General features: G+C 34.7%; 2 protein-coding genes across 6 annotated transcripts in view; one reads left to right on the forward strand and one right to left on the reverse strand.

The window, feature by feature from the left end:
* LOC129246875 (uncharacterized) overlaps positions 1-25,833 on the reverse strand; it is a 316,754-nt gene that overhangs the window by 40,137 nt on the left and 250,784 nt on the right. The gene's annotated exons all lie outside the window — the stretch shown is intronic.
* LOC129246873 (protein eyes shut) overlaps positions 1-25,833 on the forward strand; it is a 306,316-nt gene that overhangs the window by 27,522 nt on the left and 252,961 nt on the right. The gene's annotated exons all lie outside the window — the stretch shown is intronic.

The following is a 25,833-nucleotide window of genomic DNA, read 5'->3' on the forward strand; positions in this document are numbered from 1 at the left end:
AAGGAGGAGATCAAATCTCTTGGGAGTGCAGGTAACATTTCTCTAATCTGGGTTCCAGGACCTAGGAACATAGAGGGAAATGAAATTGCTGATGAGCTTGCCAGGAAGGGGACTGAATTGGCCTCAGAGACCTCCTACCCGGTCATCGGCATCCCCCTGACAGTTGTTAAAGAGGAACTGCATAAATTATTTCTCAGGAAAGCGCGAAAAATATCGAGCTCCATTCCTTCATGCGCTATTTCAAAAACCCTTTGGCCACAGCACAATTTACGGAAGACTCAGAAAGTCTTGAGGATTCCCCGCCATTCAATTTCCAAACTCGTAGCTGTGAGGATTAAGGTCACTCCTTTATTCGACAGACTAGGGCAGTGCGCCAACCTAAGTCCCACCAATCTTCTCCATTACGTCAACAGCTCTGACTGCTGAAACGGTGCTTTAGTGCTACTTGGGGAGTGCCAGTGTGGTACTTCAGCCATTTCACCTACCTACATAAAATGGTTCACCACGGACTGCAGTAAAATAAGTCTTACAGTTGTTTTACTGCGTAGAGGAAATGAGAAACCATCCATATTTATTGTTCATTCTGTCAATAGAAGTTAAAAATATGAGAGTATGAAAAAAATGTTGAAATACGTAAAATATGGTAACCAGTGATGCAGGATAATTAGAAGGAAATAAAATTAAAAACGAATCGATTTCTAAAATATAATTTTTACTGTTTCATTTCTAACCTTTTCTATTCAGAGACTGAGTCCAGAATACTCATCGAAAAAGTGCATTTAACAGCGTTGTGAAAATATATTCGTTGGCAGTTTTTTTCTTGTAAAAAGTACTCAAAGCTTGCAATGTTTTCTTATATTTGAACATAGTATTTAACGTGCATTTGTATTATTCGCTTGATCATCTTCTCCGATTGCTTGCAAACGAGCTTCTGTTGTCTCAGAAGTTGGATAAGGACCTTCAGTCTTAAGCCGCTTGCGAAAGGTAGGTATGTGGTTTTAGTGCGAAACATTTTCAGAGCAGAAATACTCTTCAGATTTCGTTATTGACTACTTAGCGACGATTGATTTAAGCAAAACTTCTTCCATGACTTTATATTTTATATCCACAGTTAGAACCAGTTGAATGGTGGTCACCTAAAGCCCGACGCGACAACAGCGGCTGTCATATTTACTGGTAGACAACACGAACGTGTTTAGCAAGAAGTATCCAATGTCAAAAAGAGAAGGTTTCACGTCTTAAGGCACCTTTTAGTATATTGAAGCGTATTTTGCCTAAATATCTTGGTCTACCGCCTAACAGGAAAAAACTAACATGAAGAGTGAAGTTTTCTAAGCATTTGAACTACTGAAACTACTCCAATTGTGATATGCAAAAATTATGCTATGACCCTTTTTAAAATTAATATATTCATCTTTGTGCCACCCGTTATATGTGCGTTAAAAAATATAGCTAATAGCTAAAAGCTTTATTTTTGCAAGAAAATGTGCGACCAATATGCATTATGCAAACAAGTTGTATTCAATAAGTTACAAAACTGTTAATATTACAAAAACTACATTTACAACCACTTATGTGTGTCTATGTAGGTGCACTATGTTTTATTAGATACAAATAAGCAGATACCAACGCGTCCTATGTTGATATCGACGTGCACTCAAACTTTTGAAAGCAATGAAAAGCCCGCCAACTATTTACTGATATCTATTGAAAATTACCTTACAAGCATATATGATTGTATTTACACCCTTATGCAAACACTACAATGTACAAAAACGTACGCACACATTTTCACAAGTAAAAGCGTATGCAGAGCTACTTTGGAAAGCTTCTATTTCGGGCGCATACACAAATGCAGGATGAATAATTTTAATTTAAGCATACTTTCAAGCACATTAACATCCACTCATACATACTTATATGTATATAGGTGCATTTAAACGCATGCTCACTGGCACAGCTTTATGTCTCAAATGGCGTATGAGTGCTGGCATTGCGCTCGGTTGAAGGCAGTCAAGCAGCTCAGAGTTGATTTGTTTGAATTGAGAGTTGAATTTTTTATTATTCAAAATATTTTTACTTCGCTTTGGTCTCACTTTTTAAATCATTCTTCTTTTACTTATTTTATAGCAATATTGAAAAATCAAAAAATAAAAAATATGACTACAAATGAAGTCGAAAAATTGAAGCGAAAATAGATCGGATAGAAAAGAGAGTGAGTGTCAAATATGTGATAACACTACTTTTATATTAGAGAATGATGAATGATTTGTTACCCAAGAACCAGACCAACCGATACCTACTCGTTTGTCCCCCATTGCGAGATGTCCCCAAATAACAGATTAATGAAAAAAGTTAAACCCCAAAAATGTCTAATATCTAGAGATTTTTTTCACCGATATAAATAAAAGGTACATCAAAATAAAGCTTTTTTAAATTACTATCTTCAACTAGTCAAACCACGTAATGCATCAAATCAAAGAAAATTTAATATCCTATCTTTCGCTAATGCCGAATTTTTAAGAATTGAAACCTAGACCTTTTAAAAATATATAAAAAATTTTAAAAAATATATATCACTTTTGATGTAAATTTATGAAAGTTTTCGACTTATAGATAAGAAAACCACTTTGGAAAACTTTTCCCCCTCGTTCCTTCAATATACAATATCTCAAAAAATTTTAAATAAAGAGTGATGATTGCGCGCTCAGGCTAACTTATGGTGTACATAACTGTCCTAAGTTTTTGGCTAAAAGGCTACATCTGTAAGCAAAATTGCCGTATTTTGGCTGAAGAACAACCCGAATGAATTCAAGAACAGCCATTACATCCATTGAAAACAATCGTTTGGTGCGACCTATAGGCTGGAGGAATTATAGGCCCATATTTCTTCAAAGACGAGGCTGGTGCCAATGTAAAAATCGTAGCAAACTCTATCGCGCCATGATAAACGACTTTTTAATTCCGGGAATTGAAGTCCGCGATCTCCACAACAAAACAATGAATTCACTGTGTCGTAGTTTTGATGAGCAATTTACCTCTCGTCTAGGATCAGTGGATTGGCCACCAAGATCGTGTGATATCACATATTTGGACTTTTATTTGTGGGGGTATGCAATGTTTGAAGACTTTGTAGATAAACCAGCTTCGATTGAGGCATTGGAGGCCAACTTTACTAAAGTTATTCAAGAGATACCAGCCAAAGTCCTCCAGCGAGTCATTCAAAATTGGTTTTTAGGAATGGCCGAATTATGGCACAGTTGTGATCAACATTTGAAAGGGATTATCTTTAAAAAATAAATTTCATGCATGATTCTACACAAAAATAATAAAGATTGCCCAATCAATTTGAATTTTTGTTGTTTTCTTTTAATTTAAAATCCGATACCTTTAAATTGATCACCCTTTATAAATAAAAAGAAATTCTAACAAATATAAAGTTACTAGCACGAGTATTGATATACTCATTGTTGTATTGACCTTACAGAAGTGCAGTTTAGCAAGCAGTTTAATAAGATTTCGCTCAACCCCAATTTCTTTTACTACCATTGGCTGGTTCTTCTAGTAGCAATAAAGTTAGATGCATGTATGTATTTATAAAGGGTGGTTAAGTTTCAAAGGCCGGTGTTAATTTTGAATAAAATACAATTGTTTTAAGAAATTATTATCATTACTCTTTATTATGATATGGCTCAATTACGTATGGAACAAAATATCAGCCAAATGGGCTGGCTTATCGATGTACACCTTTTCTTTCAAATAACCTCAAAAAAAGAAGTCCAACGGTGTCAAATCACATGATCTTGGCAGCCAATTGACATCGCCGCGACCTGAGATTATTCGGCCATCAAATTTTTCCCGCAAAAGAGCCATTGTTTCGTTAGCTGTGTGACAAGTGGCACCGTCCTTTTGAAACCACATATCGTCCACATCCATATCTTTCAATTCGGGTCATAAAAAGTTCGTTATCATCTCACGAAAGCGAACACTATTTACAGTAACTGCCTGACCGGCCGCATTTTGGAAAAAATACGGCCCAATGATGCTGCCGGCCCATAAACCGCACCAAACAGTCACTCTTTGTGGTTGCATTGGTTTTTCGGCAATCACTCTTGGATTATCATTCGCCCAAATGCGACAATTCTGCTTATTGACGAATCCACTGAGGGGAAAATGTGAAGTGTGTGAAATCACGAAGTGCGTGATACGCATTTTGACTTGAACGCCCGTTTTCATAACAAGCCTGAATAACTTAACGCGTTGCTCGATTGTGTACCTTTGCTTGACGTTTAGGTGTGGTTCACATTCAACATCGGCCCTTAAAATTTAACCAACCTTTATAATAAAAATTAGGTCCCCAAATGCGCTAAGAAATTTTGAAAATGGAGGAGGCGAGATGAATCAATTGTAGTGATCTATTTGTATCTTTGGAGTCCGATATCAAGTATGATTTCTTATCTTTAGTGTTTTCTTTTATAGTTTTTAAGAAGCATTTCTGAGATTCTCCATTTCTGAAAATCCTTCTTCAATCTCGATAAAGTTCAATTTATATGACATCCAGTTTTTTTTCTGTATAGGTTCAAGTGCTTACGAATTCCTAGTCATTCTACTATTAATGCTTTTTTAAAAATAACTGCAAATTAGTATTTTTGTTTTTAACTTTAGGGAGCATTAGCGTTAATTGGAGCATTTTACTGCATATACAGGGTTATGCAATTAAGAACATTATTTTGCCCATGCCTACAAATATATATTTTATTATACGATTTTGCTTTAAATTAATGTAGCACTTAAAGCCAACCAAAATCAGATAAATACCTATAAAGGATGAAAGAAAAGATGCACGAGATTTGCGAAAAAACAACACAACAAGCAGTAAAATTAAATGCGCCCAAATAGTAATAAATTGTTTATTTTTAGATTTTTTCTTGCTTTGGGTTGCTTATTTTAGCTGCCATTGCTGCTGCTATGGCTTTGACCGTTGGAGTTGTGGTCACTCAGGGCAGTATGCAACTTGTTTTACTTTTTCGGGCTTGTTTTTATCAAATGTTATCTCGGCTATTAAATGTTTAAGGTCGATTTGTTGGATAAGAGTTACTTCTGTAGACGTTAGAATTTTAATGGCTCAATTCAAATTAAGTGCAAAAAATTTATACGGAATATATATATTTCACTTTTGCGCATTTTTTTCATAGTTTCTATATACATAAAAACCACCATCTCAAAAAGCTACTCTTTTGCCTTAACTTTTTGATACAAGATAAAGGAAATTAGGAAATTTTAGGAAAACGAAATCGTCTTTACTACATTCGAAAACCATTATAAGCAAAACTGCTCTGAATATTTAATATATGTATGTATATGTGCATATGTATGCATTTTTATTTATGTAAAGTTATTTCTAAATACATATTATATAATAAAAAGTTATAAAAGAGTAACAAAATATGATATATTAATTGAATTGATTTATAATTCCCGATCGCCTAACCGCTTCATGTGGAATCGCAGTTTTGACGTACGTTAAAAATAGGGTGGCGCAGGTAAAATGTATCCATCAGTTCTTATACAGAACATGGCCGGACATATGAATTCCTGCTGATTGGCATATAATGGTGTTCTCTTTTCCCCCAATTATGTCATATTTATTACGCCCTATGCCAGTGCACTAAAATTTTCGTGCTCTTTCCTCACCATATTGTGTGTTCTATCTTCAAACTGCTATTCAATTTAACCAGGCAATTGTGTGACATTTTCTATCCTTTACAGAAAGTAAGAGAGAGCATTGTTTAGCTGATACGTTTGACGAAAACTTCAACTATGACAAAAAAATGGAGGAAGTCGCTTATAAACAGTACTTTATTTCATATGAGGAATGAGGAAATAGCCAGAAGAACGAAATTGAGGTTTGAAAATATATGAATATTTTTTCGGAATAATTCATAAGGAAATTTCATGAATATTTAAGGATAAATTTTCAAAAGAACAACGTTGTAAAATATTTGTCCTGGCAAATATTTGTGTTAAATAGCTGGATATATCATATTTTCTAGCCAAATTTCATGTATCAATTTAAGTCTATGATGTGAAGAACCTTACAGACAAGATGCATACATAGATTTACTTATAAGTAATTATTATATGCTAAAGCAAAATTAAGCTATTATGAATAGTGAGAGGCAATTTTCGACAGGAAAAGAGATCTTGGCATAGAAAAATCTGGGCCAAGTTGTCTGCAGATCATAATTAACTCTGTAAGAGCCCTCGTAATATGTGCAAATTTAAATTAGTGTTATTTGAATGTTTTGATGTTATGTGTATAGTAAAACCGTAAAGTTTATCTCGTCTAAGACAGTTTTTACAGGCAACTTAGGGCTAATATGAGCTCTCATTAACGTAGATAGTTAAGGAAATAAACCATAAAAAAGTTTAGAAATTAATAAAATTTATTCTTTGACAACGAAAATTATTTTAATATTTACAAAAATATATTAGCAATACCATAAAATTATTGAAAAACATTTTAAGTTTTGGCGACAGTAACGTGAAAACATTTCTTGATAATATGAGAGATGCCAGAGTTACTGCACTGGGGAACGAGCGAATTAATTACCGACTGTAACATAGGAACATGCTCAGTTTTCCTAATCGCGGAAATAAAAAAAAGGTTCCGAACATTCACCTTCCATCATTAGCACACATCGTCTAGTGTATAAGTAAGACTTCAACTATTAAAAGAAAACAGAATGCAAACCGAGCGAGGAAAATTAACACTATAGATTTGTATGAGGAACTCTAGCAACTGCTTTCGAAAATTCAAATTGACTATAAATCATTCAACAAAAGTTAAAAAACAACAACAACAACTAGGCAACTAGGTTGGAAACTATAGACCTACTCATGGCAAATCCATGCTGGTTGGGCGAATTAAACCCTTTCCCAATTCCTTTGAAAAGTGTGAATATAATAGAGAGCTTCAAGATCGGCCTGTAATTGCACACTTTCTTTTTGCCACTTTTGAAATTTGGGATAATAGTTGTGATTTCCAAAAGACAGAGATTTATTAAAAACTAGTTTCAGAGGATTAACTATAGTAGGAAAATTTTTGAGAAAAAATACGCAAAACCCATTCGAATAAGTCTGTGTAGAAGTTTTTAAACCCAAGATCCCATTTTCAATGTCCAAAAAACCCAATTTTAAATAGCCAAAGCTCAAAGTAAGTAGATTAACATGACAAGAAGAAAACAAGGGCAAGGGAGCACAGATTTATTAACATACACCGGTGGTGGTAGGTCAGAGAAATGAAGAGGTTGCAGTGCGAATCGAAGAAAAATTCGTTTTTGCTTTTTATTCTATTTGAATGAACGGCATAAATTAATCCAAAGCAAAGATCGTAGAGTGAGTATTATAATAATTTAGTTTCCGAAGCGTGCCCAATGGGCGACACGTCGACTTAAAAGATCCTTTGTGTCCTACTATACGTTTAAGAAGTAGTTAATACCTGTCCTACTGACTAACACTACTACCACTAAATGCATTACATCAGGTTCTAGTTTGCCTAGATGTTCCCTGCCTCTGGCTGGGAATTGGTTAAAAGCCAAATTCTTTCAGGAAATTCTCTGCCATGCGGACACAATTGATATCTGCTCCTAGCATTCTTGATTTCATTCCGGTCCATTTGATTTCGATGAAATATGTTCAGTCTTGGCTTTGCCAGAACAATACAGTTGCACGACATATGCTCTGTGGTTTCATCATACCCCAGGCAGAGTCTACAATCTCATTCCTAATGTAAATTTTTGATATATTAATTTAAGTAATAGTGACCTTTTTAAATCGACTGTTTTCCTGCTGTCTACTTCATGCAAGTTGTGCAGTTCCCTATTGTAGGCAAAAGGTCTTATAAGCCTTTTGGCTTCACGGAATTCTTGTGTGCTAATGAAGGGATCTACAGTTTCAAGCCGACTCCGAACGGCAAATGGTTTTCATAAGAAGCTTTTTCATGGCAAAAATATGCTCGGAGGCATTACCCCCTGAGGGGCAACGGCTGTTAGAAAAAACGTGTTCTATAATTTTGCTTTTTCATGCACAGAGGTTGGATCCTACGCATTCCCGAATAATAGTCACACACCAACCAATTCGGCTACATGCATTATTTCATATATAAAATCTATACCGCTATTCACATCACGTGCATATGAAATTTTTCCAGCACAACTTTTACTATCGCACGATGCCCATATAACATCGATAAAATCAATATGTCACCCCGCCCGATTACACACTATACGGCATTTCTCGAGTGTTACTTTTTTAGCATCTAACTTAAGCCATCAACCTAGCTAAGCTGCTACTCAGGCACAAGTAAATTAATCAGCGGCTACTAATCGATTCTACCACTTCACTCTTACATTTTTTTCCACTGACATTCTTGCATCACTTTCACCACTGAGTGAGCACAAGAACTTATAGAGATTTGTTGTTTTCTTTGGTGCAGTGAAGACTTGGTAAGTGACGTGAGTGTGAAAAATAGTTTGTTCTAAGTAGCAGCAAGAAGTAAAAGTGTCGAAGAATGACAAAGATAGAACAAAATTTAGTAAGTAGAACAAAAAGGAAAGCTAAAGAAAGGGAAAAAGAATTGGGTTATGCTAGACAACGAAAAAATTACAACAAATGAACATTAAAAATCAATGGACTTTATTAGATTAAGACGAAATGTGCTGGTAAGCAGTTATAAGCACAGACAAACTGTATTTATGTAAATAAAGGGTTTTTCAATAAGGCTGTTGCAGTTTTTAAATATTATGAATTCTTTATATGTTTATTTTTCTTTATATGTTTATTTTTTAATATTAATTACAACTAAAATTGTAATTAATTAAGGGGACAGATACTTGCAAACGGGCATATTTTCCCTGATTTTCATTCAAATTATTTAAAATAAAGAATTCAGTATATTGTTTTCAAAATTGGCATATAGTTTATTTATACATTAAAATATAATATAATCATAATTTCTATAAAAATAATATAATCATAATTTCATAAAGTCATAAATTCTATATGAATTAAAAAAAATGGGGGAAAAAAATTCGCGGAATAAAATGCTTAAAAAAAATGAATTTTGGTGCGAGATTTTCTACTATTTTTGCTTAGAAAAAAATTATTTGTTTGAAAAATTTTCGAAATTGTAAATTCACATAGAAAGTAATATCATAAAAAAGATGTGTGCAAATTTTCGGGAGATCGGTCAATAACTTTTCAAGTTATCGTGTACGCCAATTTGAAAAATATAGTTTTGAGAAAAAACGCGTCTAAACTAACTATTCCTCTCCCAGCGCTCGAACGCAAAGAATAGAGTCGTCACGGTTGACGATCTATAAAATAAGAAATACTTAAATTTACGTTCTTCAAATTTTTTGATATATTCTTAAAGGATTATATTAACATTTTATGAAAAAAAAATTTTTGTTTTTCCAAAATTTTACAGGTATCTGTTCTCTTAAGCACTAGCTGTCCGGGCTATCGGCTAAATAAATATTAATAAATAAATTGTGTGATTTTGAAGCTATGATGGGGATACAATAGATCAATAATGACGCAGGGCTGAATACCCTCCTAGTAATAAAAAAATACCAGTCTAACGGTTAGACGCGATAGAAGTGAAACCTTCCGTAAAACAAACTGAGAGAGAATGAGACGAAAGCAGCATTAGGAGCGGGATAATTATAGGTTCATTATAATATTGGTATAAAGTTCATATTTTATTTTCTTCATTTTATTATTATTCATCCTCAATGTTTTCAATTTCAACAAATGATACGAGTGGCTTATGATAGCTAAAATATGATACAAATGCTTTGGTTTCGATGTTGTCAACATATCTTTGAAATACCGCGTCAATGGTTGTTTTTGATCGTGTTGTAGATTCAGTGCGATTGTTACACATTTTTAAATTGAATGTTGTATTGAGAACGTCAATTAAAGGAACCGCTGTGTCCAATGCAAAATTTACGTTAAAATCGCCACTTAAAATCATTGGAACTTTATTGTAATCTTTTCTAAGTATCCGCGATACTTCTGGTGTATACTTTATTAAATTTTCGTGAATGAATTCCGTGATGCTATTTATTGATTTTTTTTCTGTCGATATTCACGACACTTTTCTGCATTATTTTTCGGCATAATTGCGGTAAATATTTAAAAATGAAAATATTTACGAATATAAAAATACACACGCGGTTGCTATTATGAGCGTCCCCAGCAAAACCTGCGTGACCGAAACTCTAACACAATTACATTTTTTTGAATGTTACGAACACATATGCACGCAGGTTTTGCTGGGGCACTCTAACACAATTACACATATGCACTCGTATTTGTTTGAAAATCGACTTTTTTTTGGTTCTCCGTCACCTTTGGAAAATGTGTAAACAGTAAGCAAACTTTATTCATATATTTTTCCTCATTTTTGCATCAGTAAAATTAAACAAACGCCGTAGCCGAATGGGTTGGTGCGTGACTACTATTCAGAATTCACAGAGAGAACGTCAGTTCGAATCTCGGTGAAAACACCAAAATTAAGGAAAACTATTTTTCTAATAGCGCTCACCCCTCAGCAGGCAATGGCAAAACACCGAGTGTATTTCTGCCATGAAAAAAAGCTCCTCATAAACATATCATAAAATAAAATAAAATAACTGTATAAAAAAATTTTTTTTCTTGTGATTCGAACCAAGAATTTTGGATCGGAAGCTCACATTGCTAGCCGCTCAGCTATCGCGCCATGCTGTCGGCGCTGGCCTAAAAGTTATTTAGTTCGTCGCTACGTTTATATCAACATATAATATAACGCTTCGTAGCCAAGAGTGTCGCTTTTTTCGTTTCATCGAGTCTCAAATCACTCCCAACGATTCTAAAGAAGTTTTCACTTCAATAATAATAATCGTCTGGATTCATATATCATCCTTTTCAAAGCGTTACACTATCACTGATCTGCAGTTCAGTTAGTTTATCTCTAATTCGGAAAATCTCAAGGTTGATGGTTATGGCAATTCCACCTTGAAATTTCATTTAATTAATTAAGACTATGGTTACAAAACCTTACATGTTAGAGGTAACAAAAATATTTCAAGGTAATACTTAAATATAAAACTTCAGATTAATTTTATTCCAAAAAGAGATCTATGAAGGGCGAAATTAGAATGGAGAATAGTAAAAGTTCTACTAAGTTCATGAAGAGACCTAGTAAATAATAACAGTAAAAATCTAGTAAATGGTGAGTGATCTAAAATGTGTATTAAAATACTTATGAGCCCCGTTACTGCATGCCCATAAATTTCCCAAAAATTCTTATTAGAAAGTTTAAAATTTAGACGGAAATTTTTTGATTTATTCTAAATTTCGGATAAGGTTTGAAAATTTGATTTGTATAATTTTGGTTAAACCTTTAACATATTTTTTTTTTCTTAAAAGTAACAAAAAAACTTGGACAAAAAGACTGGTATAAATAAACATATACGAGTATTAGCAGGACTGAAATAGAGTTGCCTAAAATTGCATTTGTTTGTAAAATCTTCCTCGATAACGTTGTTGCTGCTTCCACATGCAAATTTATTGTCAAGTGAGTCCAGCAGAGAGATCGCGAGCAGAGAAGTGGCGAATAGAAGAGGCTTAATGTAAGCTAAAAATCGTATAATAATTGTTATACCTGTCATAGCTAACAACACCTTTTCTTATAGATTTAACAGCAGGATGAAAATTTCAAGCATCCTTTTCGAAATACCCTTAAGTTATTTCCTTTTTATGTATAAATAACTAACTGCCGAACTTTTCACTACGGAAATATGGTGGCTACTAACGGCTGCTCTGCTTCCTATGTTGACTAGGTAGTTGGGCGTTGAGTTGTTGTATTGGGAGATATATAATAACCGTTACATACATAGCAATGTTACAAACTGAGATATACAAGTCCACAACATCTTCCGCTAGCACACTTTTGTCTGTGAATTATAGCAGAAAATCATGCCTAACCACAATAACGATGAGGCATAACAACAACAAAAGCAACAGTAGCAAGCAACGACGGGAATCAGGACAAACGACTATTTACGTGTAAGAATGGAAGTGAATAGAGCAAATATTTGCCTAAAGCAAGAGTATGAAAGAGATAGAGAGAGAAATAAAGAGTAAGGAGCACAAATTTTACATAGCAACATTGATTACACAAACTGTTAACTACATGTTTCGCATTAAACAACTGGAAGAAGTAGTAAAAGCCAACATAGTTTTCTTGTGTAAGTCAGTATACGTAACATATTTGACTTTGGAAGGAGACAATAATCACATGCACAAGCGCATGAAAGGATTTGGTTATGCAAATATACACCCACACGCACACAGACCATTCACATATGTATGTATGTACAAGTGTAGTCATATTGCCCATTATGTAGTGCAAAATTCATATCGCCACATTGAAGCCAAGTAGCGAAACGAACTTATTATTAAATAAACAAGCATAGCATACTCACAGGCGCAAGCGCACGTAGATGCAAACAAATAAATGCCAAGTCAACAGCAAATGAAATTACAATTGCCGATAGTAGCAAAAGTCAACAAGACAAAGTTGAACACACAGACGCACACAAACATATGCACATTCATATTTCCCTAATAATATACGCATACATATATATACATATGCATATATATATATATATATATATAGGTATTCCATATCGATATATTTGCATGCACAAATGCACAAAGATAGCAAATAGCAAAAACCCCACCACAACCACATGTAACCGTACCACAAGGTACCAGTGCTCCACTCGGCTTCGTCGTGGCTCAGTTGCGAAATTCATTTACACACTCACTCACACACATATATGTATATTGTATATTCACATACAATGCTTTGCACTTGTAAAACGCTTTGGTGCGAAAAAGTGAAAATGGAGCAGATTTAGCGTGCTTCTAGCTGCTGCTTAACGTACACACACGCATATACATACACGAACGCACGCACACCCGTATACGAGCTGCATGCTGAGCTGCTTTTGGAGTCAATGTTTACTGCCTGAGAAACCATTAAATCAGTGCACACATGAAAACTTTTGACTCGTCTGGTGTTTTGCTGTTTCGTTGCAAAATTTACTTGCAAAATCAATGTGCGAAGATTGCAGCTGCGACTCAATATACTCGAATAGTTTTATTAGGGTTTAGTTGCAAGTGTGTGCGAGTATGAAGTAGTTAGTTATATTTTACAAATTGGTGCATATTTACAGGGTGAAAACTTTACATTTGAATTCTAGTAAGAAAATAAATTTATTGAGCTACTGCTTACAGTGTAGTTAAATAATTTCTGAGTCGAAGAAAACGAAGTAGAAGAAATGCTACTCAAATATTCTTGCATCCGCTATGCTCAAGGGATTTTAAACTGACTATATTTCAGATGCTGTGAATTTTCTTACTAAATTTGTTTCTTATAATTTTATTTCTAAAAATAATGCTGATCCTGAGGATTTCTACCAAAATTAAACACTTTTCTAAGCCTCGTGGAATTAGTTTTGTGTCAAGGCTTTGATAAAATAAATTTTTCTACACTGAAAAACCCCTAATGATGGATACGCAGGTTGCTTTTTAACAGAGTTGCTTTTTCAACACTACGTACGATGAGCTGAAATTTGATATTTTTAACGAAAAGTCTGGTATTTTTTAGCATGAACTCACATATAACATTTTCACTTATGAGTTTTATTTGTCCACTTTAAAAATTCATTTCACTAAAAACATTGAATTGGTTCGTGAAAATTCTCATGTGGTGATTTATAACGAACTTCGACGTAGATTTTCGAGGCAGGAGGGCATTGATCAACTTACTTCGACTTTTGGCATTAAAGCAGTACACTTAGGCCGCTGTGAAACGGTGGTACGAGGGTCGTTTGAAAGTCCGTGCAAAGTATATCGAGGTTATATTTGGTTAGTAGCATCTTTTCGAAGAATACACACCAAGTTTCAGCTAGGTAGATGTATTTCTACCAGGTTGGCATTATTCCATACATTTTCATTCGACTGATCAGTCGGGCTTACCAGTCATTGAAAGAGGTCTTGAAACCTCACTTAAATTTGCCTTCTTAATCACCATCACTAGGAAGGAATTTTGAACTACGCTTACTGGGTTACCGCTCGGGATGATGCCTGACGCCTGTCGATGCGATAAGAATGAAGACCGAGCTTTTAAGTATATTGGGTATATTGCAGCGGGTGTCGGTGACATTTTTGTCATATTACTACTAAATAATTTTCACACCAGAAGAGCTATTGATGAACTCGAAAAAAGGATAACAGCTCTAATGCTTGTTTATCGTCTTTCGTGTAGGTGTCATCTAACCGTTTAAAGTCACATATCAGGTTGGTATATGATTTGGGCAGAGCAGAGTGAATGCGAGTGCTATCAGTTATAGAATGGTATTAGTCTCCAAACTTTTAACATGACTTTCTCTTCGGTTAGAGGATTACATGAATGCAAAACGCTTCACATGTAGCGAAAATTCAATTGGGAGAAGATTAGAGCCTTGCGGTTAGGATCAGAAAATGCCAATGACGCTGTATATTTTTTTATACCCATGTGAATACGTGAGCAAGCACATTAAATTTGGTTTACATAACGATTATAAGTAGCAGCATAAATGAATCGAGATAGATATATGTATATAAGTAGATATGTAAATACAGTGGCGAGTATACCTGAGTGCATCGCGATTTTTGTAATATTTACATTACTTTCCTAGCTAATTTTTATATATATTTTTTTAATATTTTCCATTCAATCAAACCTTCAAACTCTATAAAAGGTTTAGAAAAATTTTGGCAAATTTTCTCCCAAATTTTTAATGTTTTAATATGCATTTTTAGAAAAATATCGAATTTGCTCATTCAATTTTGGTGGATAATATTTTATTTTAAAGATTTTTTTTGCTCTTGCCGTTTTACTTATACACCAAGTGCAATTTATAAAAGCTGGAGTTTATGCTTTTTAATTTTATTATTATATTAATTATATTATTATTATTATATTATAATAATATTATTTAGACATATAAAACTTGTAGATAATTTTCTACAATTCCACGATTCATATTATTTTTAAACATTCAGATTACAAAGTTAGAAATTTGATTCCAAATTTGTTGAATTTTTCTAAACTTTGTATAAAGTTTGAGAGTTTGATTGCACGAAAATATTAAAAAAATAAGAAAAAGAAATCTTACAAGAAAAACATTATTATTACTAACAAAAAAATCATCGCGCACTCAGTTAGGCTCGCCACTGCACTGTAGGTATGTACCGAAAAGCTTAAAATAAAATAAGAATAAACTAAGAGTGCCGACTTTGCCCGTCCATCTGTCCAGGTGCATGCTAACTCGAGCAAGAATTAATATATTTTAATGAAACTGAGTAGGTGTATACTTACTACATACCTTGTTCAAGATAAGTTTTTATGAAAGTTGAAAAATCGATCGATAACCACGCCAAAATCCCAAACAAAGCAAGCAAAGATTGCCTAAGTTCGGAACGAACCAAGCTTTATATACCCGTGCATATTTTAGTAAAAGGTAATATGGGTTTTAGTGGTTATTCTCACCGGACATCGTTCGTTAAGTATGCATGTGGTGAGTCCTTTCTACCGAAGCTATCTGGAGGATGTTGTTGAATCATCTCAAAACCTTCTCCTCATCCGGGTCAAGATTCAGACTGATAGAGCAGGTTAAGATAATGCACACCTGGTGAATTTCATCGGTAGCTTGAACCGGTTAGCGCAATTGTAATTAACCACCATTTGGTCGCAAACCTCCTCTAATTCAAAACCTCCCCTTTTCGCTTTTCCACTCTGTTCTGTTCTTCTACCTCTGTTTTCCTTTGAATGCTATTAATGGACAAATTTTACATTACATACAAAAAGATAACGCAGCGCTAGCAACGAAGGCTTTCAGCAGCCTATGAAGAATTGCTGATTTATATACGTCGTAGGTAGTCAGAGTCCTTCACAAATTTATAGATTTTGGAAACGTTGGAATCGGAAGGATTAATTAGTAGCTATATTGCATCATGACCGTGAAAATTCGGATGCCCTTGTCTATCTAGCCCAGGGCAAAAGACTAATAAGTGCAGGTTACTGACTGGAGTATTATAAAATGGGCACAGGCTTGATTGCCTACCTTTTGGTAGATATGCATTAGTGATTGCACTGTGGACCAAGGCGAGTGTAGAGTAGAGTTACATGGGAGGGATGATAGATAACTTTGGTTTAGTACGATGAGGATTAACCCTGGAGTAGTGATGGCTATAGTGCTTTGCTTCTGCTGAGCAGCCATTTAAACTAACCTAACCCAATATGAATTGGTTGATAATTTTTGAAATCAAATACACTCAAGAATAATTCATTTGTCTTTAAGAATTTTTTCTTTTTCACCCGAGCCCAAATCAAATTTTAACAAAATATAAAATTTGGACCGAATTTGGCACGTCCTTATTGTTAAATTATTATAGTCAATGCTAAGTATAAAATTTTGGTACCGTAACGGGTCGGTGCGAGACCACCATTCGGTAGTACCCGGGTTCGGTAATAAATGGGATATTAAAGTCAAATGATGGAAAATAAGTTTTTCACCAAAAGCTAGCCAAAATATTTTCTAACAGTGACTGTGTAGCGTAAAATGTTGCAACTTGATTCAAGAGACACGCTAAGGTCACGAGCTACATCCCCCTAACTTAAATGATGGATTTCCAGCACCATTTTCTTGATTTTTTCGACGTTTTCATCCGTTGAAGACGTTGGTGGGCGACTAGATCGGAGCAAATCTTCCACGACTTCTCGGCCCCCTACAAAAGCCTTATACCACTCGTAGACATTTTCAACGGCACACGAAATCTCGTTCAAAACACAAAATTTGAGACAAATTCGTTGTTCGATTTTTTTATCCCTAGTGAAAACCGCAGAGCACACCTGCGGTTGACTGATATAATTAAATGCCAAAATCAAGCAAATTGACAGATCACACCCAAACTCTGCGATACTATAGAGGACAGTGTATCAACATTCCAGCAAAAAATGTAGATATATATGTAAAGCGCGTCTTTTAAATGAACAATTCTCGATATTTTTTTGACAAAATGTATTTCTGCCATAAAAAACCCCCTGATAAAAAAACTATCGGTTGTTCGGAAGTGGCTAAGTGACTCTGTCAAACACCCAACAAAGGGCATAAGGTCCAATTATCTTGTATGTACAAGTATATAAAAGTCAAATATGCAAAATGTTCTGAAAGTTCTAGAATTTATGCATTTTTTTACAGCTTATAGAACTTTCTTTATAAGTGAGTGTGATAATTTTTAGTAAGGTCGAAACAAATGGTCTCATTACATTATGCTATACTTCTTTGAGCATCCGCAGTCATCTTTTTGTTAAATATTTCAAATGTACATTTCTACAATTTTATTATAATAGGGCTGAGTAAAAATATCAATAAATCAAAAATTTGTTTGTTAAAAATATTCGTACTCATTTCATTTGCTTTACTTTTGAATTATTTTCATTTATTCTAATATCGCTTTTCGAACTTTTGCCCAAATCAGTTCGAAGTAAAGAAACACAACTTCAGTTTGCTGAATTTAAAATTATGAATCTTATTACCATATTATTACCATATATCCAATTTCTGGCAAAAATAATATTTGGATTTAGCATTGCTGCAAACACAGCCACACACACACACACATATTTGCACACTGTTACGCTTCAAGGAGCAAAACAAATAAATCACAAACACTTTGCTAAAAGTTTTCCAAACACCTACTTCTTCTTCTTCTACAACTTAATTGTTCAGCATTTGCTTACTTTGCGACGACTTTGCTTTTCGTTGCAAACGCTGCACTTACTGCACTTTTGACTACCCACTTCTCACTCACTTTTCCTATTCAAACTCGATGAAGAACGGCAATTTGCCACTGAAACAACAGCAGATAGTGCCAAGTAATGGGAACATATGCTGCTATGTGTGTGTGTAGACATACATATGCAAACGTATTTATGTGTGTGACTGTGGTCTATGGAATTTTTTTCCTTTGGCGCAAATGAAATGAGAATACTTGAGTTTTACAAAAAGCACAAAAGTGTGGCATATCTTAACTTAACTCAAGCTGCCTGACTGGCTGGCTTTCTCGTATTTACTTATACAAGCACAGCGGTGTGAGTGATTTTCAAGCACCACACGACATGAATGTGTGCATTCACGTTCGATGCAAAATGAAACCACAAGCGAGTAATGCCAAATTAATATTCAAATTTGTCAGAGTGAATCCATGCGGAGCGAAGCTGACTTCCGGTTCGCCTGTCTGGCTGTTAGCTGCTGGCTGCTGGCTGCGCTCGGCTGACTATCAGTTCTATCATTTGCGTGCATACCAACCTACATATGTAAGTCATTAATCAAATGCCGCCGCTACACATTCACAAATTTAGTACTGCTATACGTACACATTTACAATTGCAACACTTTGCTGCAACGCACTTCGGTTGCAAGTGAAATGAACTGAATTCATCAACGTCACACTAAGTTCGCCATGCGCCTTCATACCCGCCATATTTGTCATTCATTTGGGCCTCATGCTGACTGGCTGGCCGGCTGGCATCTTTGGCATCTTCCATGTGGCAGCCATAACTGTCGAGCTGACAGACAACAGCATACTCGTGTGTGATATTTGTTACACTCGCAATAAGCGGAAAGTAGTTGGTTGCCGCAAGCTGTATCGCCCGCTGGCATTACAAGCTGTTTTAAGTTTTTTTTTGGGCTTTTCATCTTCCTAACCCACTGACTGCACTTCAACGTTGACGTCCGACTTTTTCGATATTGACTGCTTGCAGCGGACTGTTAAATTTATTGCCACAAACTTGCGCATTCGCATGGTTTTAGTCGAACAGTTGTATGCACCGACGCATTCGCGCATATTTGGTACTCTGTAGGGAAAAGCTGAACTAGTGAAATAAACTTCAACTTTAAACTTGCATGTAGTACAATTTCGCCAAGTAGGAACAATTAGCGACATCTGTCTTCAGAGTGCCACAATTGTGCTCTAGCATTTCACGTTGAATACGGCGTCTGACGCGATAAGTGCTAGTTCGAGTCAGGCTGGAACCTAATCCGATTTTTTTAAATTATAAAATTGAACTTGTGTTGCAATTTGCTTTTACAATCAGCAAACCCCTGTCTGAATCTTTTTCAAACAAATTCAATGTTGACCTCAGGTACAGTTTTCTAGGTATTTGGCGGAAAAAGATTGTATGTATGTATTTTTGAGCAGATGCGTGTAGAAACATACATGTAAGCCGTAGAAGTAAAAATTAAATTTTTTATCTTTTTCTTAACTATTTGTTTCGTTTTTTTCCTTAGAGCAAATCTTTCCGTTTGCCTCTATCAAATTAAATAGGTTTCTTCAACTCAATATGCAATTTCAAAAGGGAACATCTCGCATATTTCGATAAATACGTTTTTCGATAACAGTGTGTTCAAGATGCTTCCCTGTATATATTACGAGTGCATAAGGACATCGCTGGTATCTTATAAAAAAAATATGACCATCCATCTATATTTTCAATTTCATTTATTGTGATAGAAATTTTTAGTCGTTAGGAGAAAAAGTAGACATGAAGATGGTGCTTACACACCTATACTCGATCTTATCTTTTCATCAATATCTCAAGAACGATAAGATCTTGTATGTAGTACCTACAGCGTTCTAGACGAAAGAGAAATTTAAGACATGGACTCAACTAAATTTTAAAGCTCTCTTTATCTAGCAATCAGAAAGCCAAATTTCAAGCACCTCGGAGCACATAGTAAAAGGATTTCCGATGCTGGCCAAAATCAGGCCCTTAACCGGCTCTCAGCAAATTAGAATCAGCTGATGAGGAAACGCAACTGGGGTCATGAAAACACAGGAATGATAGAATAAGAGATTTCGCCCTCCGAATTTGCTGTGCTGTCAGGCTTGGAAAAAATAAATAAATAATGTTAGAAGAGAAAAAAGAAGAATTACTTGTTTATGAAGAGGAAGAGTAGGCGAAAGCAATAGGAACTACGGAACAAAAAGGATTATTCGCACATGCACACACTTTCTTGCCACTGCGTATTCCGCGAACAAACTGCATTTGAAGACTTTATATTCATTTGAGATTTAACAATTTAACACGCGGCCCTTCATTCACATTAGTTATTTAGTTTAAATGTCATAAGTCGCAATAATACCAAGCCTTTCACTAAATGCATTTCATATGAATTTCGCAAAAATGTAATATTTCTTCTTTTTGTTTGGTTTGTTTATTTGTTTGGCAATATTGTGGTACATGACGTCAATCTTCTCAAAATCGCGAAAAATAAAATAGTGGTATACAATTTGTCTTGTTAGCAGCCGAAGTAACTGTTTTTTACTATAGCTGAAGGCCAAACTTGATAATCTATTATCCTTGGCGGTGCGTTCGTTATATAAGGGGATTGAGCACCACCTTCAAGGAAAAAAATTATCAAAAACCAACCAGAATTTTGAGCAACTTCAAACTTGTTAAACTAAAATTTAATGATCTATAAAGCTACAAAATTAAAAATTAAAAAAAAATTCTTTAAAGAATATTTCATACTTTAAATGCAGAATTTCGTAGAGAAAAATTGTTCGGAAAGTTAGGGCCACATTTGATAGCAACTGAGCAAAAAGGTGTGGAACAGTATATTTCAGTGCTTATAGAAAATTATTGCAGAAATGTTAAGAGTTATTGGAGGATCTTTCAAATAATTGTATTGAAATTAATGGGAATTAGAATGACTAAAGAAAAAAATTAATTTCGTTTCAAAATGTAAAGGGTGAAACTCCTTTTGTTGGTTTACTTTTCAACTTAATTGTATTTAAAAGTCGCCAGCAGGAAATCAGCAGGAGTTGAGTTATGAAATTTTGGCTTTATTTTGTATAAAAAATTGTTGGGAAAAATTATTTTCTTAAAAATGTTCTCCCATTTTCTTTACGCATTTCTTTACATACAACCATATGTAAATATATCGCGACATTTCAATCGCTTTGTAAACGTACTACTTAAAAGTACGTAAGGTAGAGCAGAACTTATTTCCTGTACATTTGAATGCAACCGGAAAAATTAAGCGGATTTCAATATAAAACTTGCAGAATACTGAGCAGAGTCGCAGTTATTAATATAAAAGAAATAAAAATTGAGTGGCGTTTTTTTTTTCAAAAATCATAAAATGAAAATAAACTCCCAAAAAATCTGCTTTTTATTTTTGGTTTTTGTTTGAAAAAAAACTTTTTTTTTTAATACATTTTTCCTAAAAAAATTAAAAAAAGTTAAAAATGTTAAAAAGAACCCAGGATATTTCGCTTAAAAAATCTATATTAAAATTTTCAACATTAAATAAATCTCGAAATTATAAATTTTTTTTCAAAAGTCTGGAAATAAACTAATTTTCAGAAGAATCGACGGCAATGTCAAAATTCTTGGTTCACTTGACTTTGAATCGCTCTTATATGAAAAAGAGCAGCATCGCAAACTTATCACAAGTCCCAATTTTATATTATTTTTGGAAAAGAATATCCATTGTTTTTGCATTTTTGCAAATAGTTTAAAATTGTTTTCTGGACGATCCATAGCTCCTGGGCGATACTAAGACTACTAACATGCCGGCATACTAGTATGGTGTCCGTCTTCAGATAAGATATATATTAAAAAGGCCTTGGTATATGTACAAATAATGACCAGTCCTTGCATCTGCGGAGCCCTAAGAACTACACTCACAGAGACACTAAATAGTAGGCTTAACCTATCACCAATAAAGCAATTCGACAAGCAAACAGCTGCCAAGGTAGCTCCCAGATTAAGAGAAATCGGTCTACTCAGAACGAACCAGAGGGGACACTCTTCAATTTTACAAAAATTGCCCTGCATTCCTGGTACAACGGAAACCATTAACAAAGTAAATACAAGTTGTAGTCTAAGAGCTCATGACCAAAAAACCCAACATATTTTATACTTCTTGAAATTTTGTGTGAGATTAGTTTTTTAATACTAGAATCGATATCCGGCGGGCTGGCTGCTCAATAGCGGTCTTAATTATGCGTTCTTATTTCTTAAAATTGTTAATAAAAAACATTTACTCAACATATTTTATACCACTTGAAATTTTAACAGAATTTCATATACGGTCTGTATAAAATGAAACGATGGTTGCCAGCCCATTCTCATGGTCCCAAAGTACTGCCAGCCCATGTTGAAAGTGCGTTGATGGAAGCACAAGTCAACATATTTTATACCGGCTGTCTTTTTAAAACGGCATTGGCAATATAATAAATTGATGAAATGTGTAGAGCCAGCCCATTCTGATGATCCCTTCACATGCAAAATTTGGAAAATTTCATTCCTGTGAGTGCGAGCGAGACCGACTTACGTGAATGTGGGCGCACGAAAGAGAGCGTATATTGTTCATATTCTGTCTCTCCGTACAGTCTTGCAAAAATGGTAAGGATGAAAGGTTTGCTCATCAAAAAATTAGAGAATGGGATTTTTTTTCTCTTTCTTAAAAAAGGTTTATTTCTAATTTATTATTCCTTTATTTATTTATTTAATTTATTAAATGAATAGAAAAAAAAACAAAATTAAATTTTTAATTTTCTATGTCAGAACTGAAATAGTCATTTTCTATTTCTTCAGCTTCAGCATCTGAAAGAAAATCATACCGCCAATCAAAATACCTGATAGTTGCAATATTTCGGACTATGAATGAAGGCGTAAAATACTGTACCAGATTCAATGTTGTCATTCGTTGAAGGAGTTTCTATGACAGCTCCAAGGACTGATTGAGGGAATTGGTCGCCATCAAACCAATTAAAAGAAAGAAATTCTCCATTTCTCACCCAGCCATTCGATTCTGGGAGATAACAAGTTGGAAATTTCAAATAAGCGTTTCGCCATATATTTCCAATATATTGAGCTCGGAGAAGTTGCTGATGTAACTCGGTTTTACATGACGGTAAAGACGATGCGTCCAAATTTTTCAGCTGTTTCTGGAATGCTGCGTTTACATTTGACGCTTTATATGTCTCCCAGAATTTAGAAAAGCGACCGCTGTTCACGTCATTTATGATTCTTAAATTGTATATTTCGCATACAAATTTTTCCAGCATTTTAAATGTATGATTTTTTGTTGCGATGGAGTTTATATTCCCCAGTTCAATAAAAGCATTTTGATATTCCAGTGATTTTTTTAATATCTGGAAAGGTCTTTTCTTACCTTTTCTGTAAAAGGCCGGCATGGAATCCTGGTAAACTCTGGCATAGGGATAGGCCGAGTTGTTCACTGAGATCATTGATATCAATGCAACGTTTGTTATTGCCAGTTCCTAATTCCATAAATATGTGCAATTCGTCACGCGAAATATGGTCCATGTTACCCAGCATGATGATCAGTATGTCAGTATCGGAACATTTTATTAAAACATTCTCGCAGACCGCTTTACACACATGATACACAATTTTTGTATCTGCTTCCTCCTGAAGTTCGCATGACATTTCCTCATCAACGATTTTCGATACAGAGGCGCCGTCACTTGTAAATGTATAGCACACATCGTAATTAAATTTTATGGTTGAATTGCCTATAAAGGCGCCAGTTCCACTGTTCCCCAATGCTCTATGAGAAATCTGACCAGTGCGTCCTTGAATTTGCTATTTCTTAATTCTTTATTCAAATCTTTAGGTCGAGTTTGTTCGGGTCTTGTGATATTATAATCGATACTGCTGACATTTCCTCTTTGTATTCGTTCATAATCTTTAATGGATGGAGTAAAATATTGGTCGAATATGATGTCGAATCTTTTGGCCGGTGTCTTCTGCATGAATGAGATAATTTTTTTTTATAAATTTCCAAAAGTGTTTGGAATTTCTTTCATTAAGTGAAGCAGGAAAAATCCATCGATTATGACTATGTCGAATATTTGCGGTATGTTAGCAGCGGCATTTATTTGTAAAACCTGAGTGATTACAGATTTTTCAGTCTTACAAATTGTTCCACCAGAATGACATAGAGATAACGGAATTGGTGTTATTGGATAAGACAATATTTTTTCGACGTCGATATTGAAATCCATGGATAATGCCACAATTCGTGCAAATAGATCCCGTTGTAAGCGTATTTCGTAGACCTGGTTGGAAAGTTTTGCTTTATTATTTACTGCATTGGCTGAAAAATTACAAATTTTAACCCTTGTGATGGCTTTCTCATGGGCTGGCAGTACTTTGGGACCATGAGAATGGGCTGGCAACCATCGTTTCATTTTATACGGACCGTAAATGAAATTCTGTTAAAATTTCAAGTGGTATAAAATATGTTGAGTAAATGTTTTTTATTAACAATTTTAAAAAATAAGAACGCATAATTAAGACCGCTATTGAGCAGCCAGCCCGCCGGATATCGATTCTAGTATTAAAAAACTAATCTCACACAAAATTTCAAGAAGTATAAAATATGTTGGGTTTTTTGGTCATGAGCTCTCCGTCTATTGGCAAAATCGCACTGCATGGGAACTAAGCGGGCAGACATCGCCGAAACGTAACAGCGGTCGATCAAAAATCTTACTAAGATTTAACAGGGAAGTTATAAGAAACATGATAGGGGTATTAACTGGTCATTGTTTAATAGACAGCGACGCTCGAATGTTAGAACTCGCGTACTTATATTTCAGTAGAAGCTGTCTTAACACAGAATAAGAGGAAATAGTCAGACACCTTTTATGTGCGTACCACAAGAAAGATCAGCACTCTTGGTTCGGTTTTTTCAACTGATGTGGCGGACAAGCCCAACATGGCTACATGATGACACCCAAAAATGGTATACAGATGGGTCCAAAACGCTCCAGGTGCTAGGAGCAGGAAGAGTGGGGTCTAGGGTACACAGATCTTTAACACTGAGCACAGATACCACGATTTTTCATACGGAGCTGTTCAGAAACAATGGAGTTCGTATACAAAAGAGGATTGGAAAAAGCAAAAATTCATTTGCTCGTTTATTAAACCTACCGGATGGTTTGAAAAGGAACCCGTGGTGTAAGGATAAACAACTTAATAGAGCAAATAAAAAACAGTAAAAGTATTTTTTGTGTAAATTTTTACCTCAACAACGAGCATGAACTTCACTTTGTTTGATCGATGAATAAGAAAATATCGATCACTACAGCCATCTACTGAAAAAATAAAGGATTTCATTTTCTCCAAATTATTTTATAAAAGTTAATATTTATTTGTATGTTAAAAGCTGCCAAACCAATCATCGGATTCCAATGCAACTTCGTCAACTTATTGCTTGCAATTACCGAAATGATATAGGCATAGTAAAATTAATTTAAAGCAAAAGGGCATGGCACTTCCCATACAAAGCAATTTTTAGTATTACATATTTTTGGAACGATTCGTGCCTGAACAGTAAAATTTGTTACAAGGACATAAAATATTATTGCATTAAAAATTCAGAAAAGTGAGAGGCATTGGTGAAGTATGGTAGTATGACAGTCCCTATATAAACCAATTCTCTATGATTGCATAGCTTCCAAACCATTTATGGTAGAGTAATGCGATTTGACAAAGATTCATAATATATCAATGCCTTAATGAGTACGAAAAATGGGCAGTATTTATAAAGAAAGCGTGCACGTCCCATACAACCCAATTTTTAAATATTGCATGATTTCGAAACCATTCAATATGAATGATATGATATT

Source organism: Anastrepha obliqua, chromosome 5, assembly GCF_027943255.1.
Source record: "Anastrepha obliqua isolate idAnaObli1 chromosome 5, idAnaObli1_1.0, whole genome shotgun sequence".
NCBI classification, from domain to species: Eukaryota; Metazoa; Arthropoda; class Insecta; order Diptera; family Tephritidae; genus Anastrepha; species Anastrepha obliqua.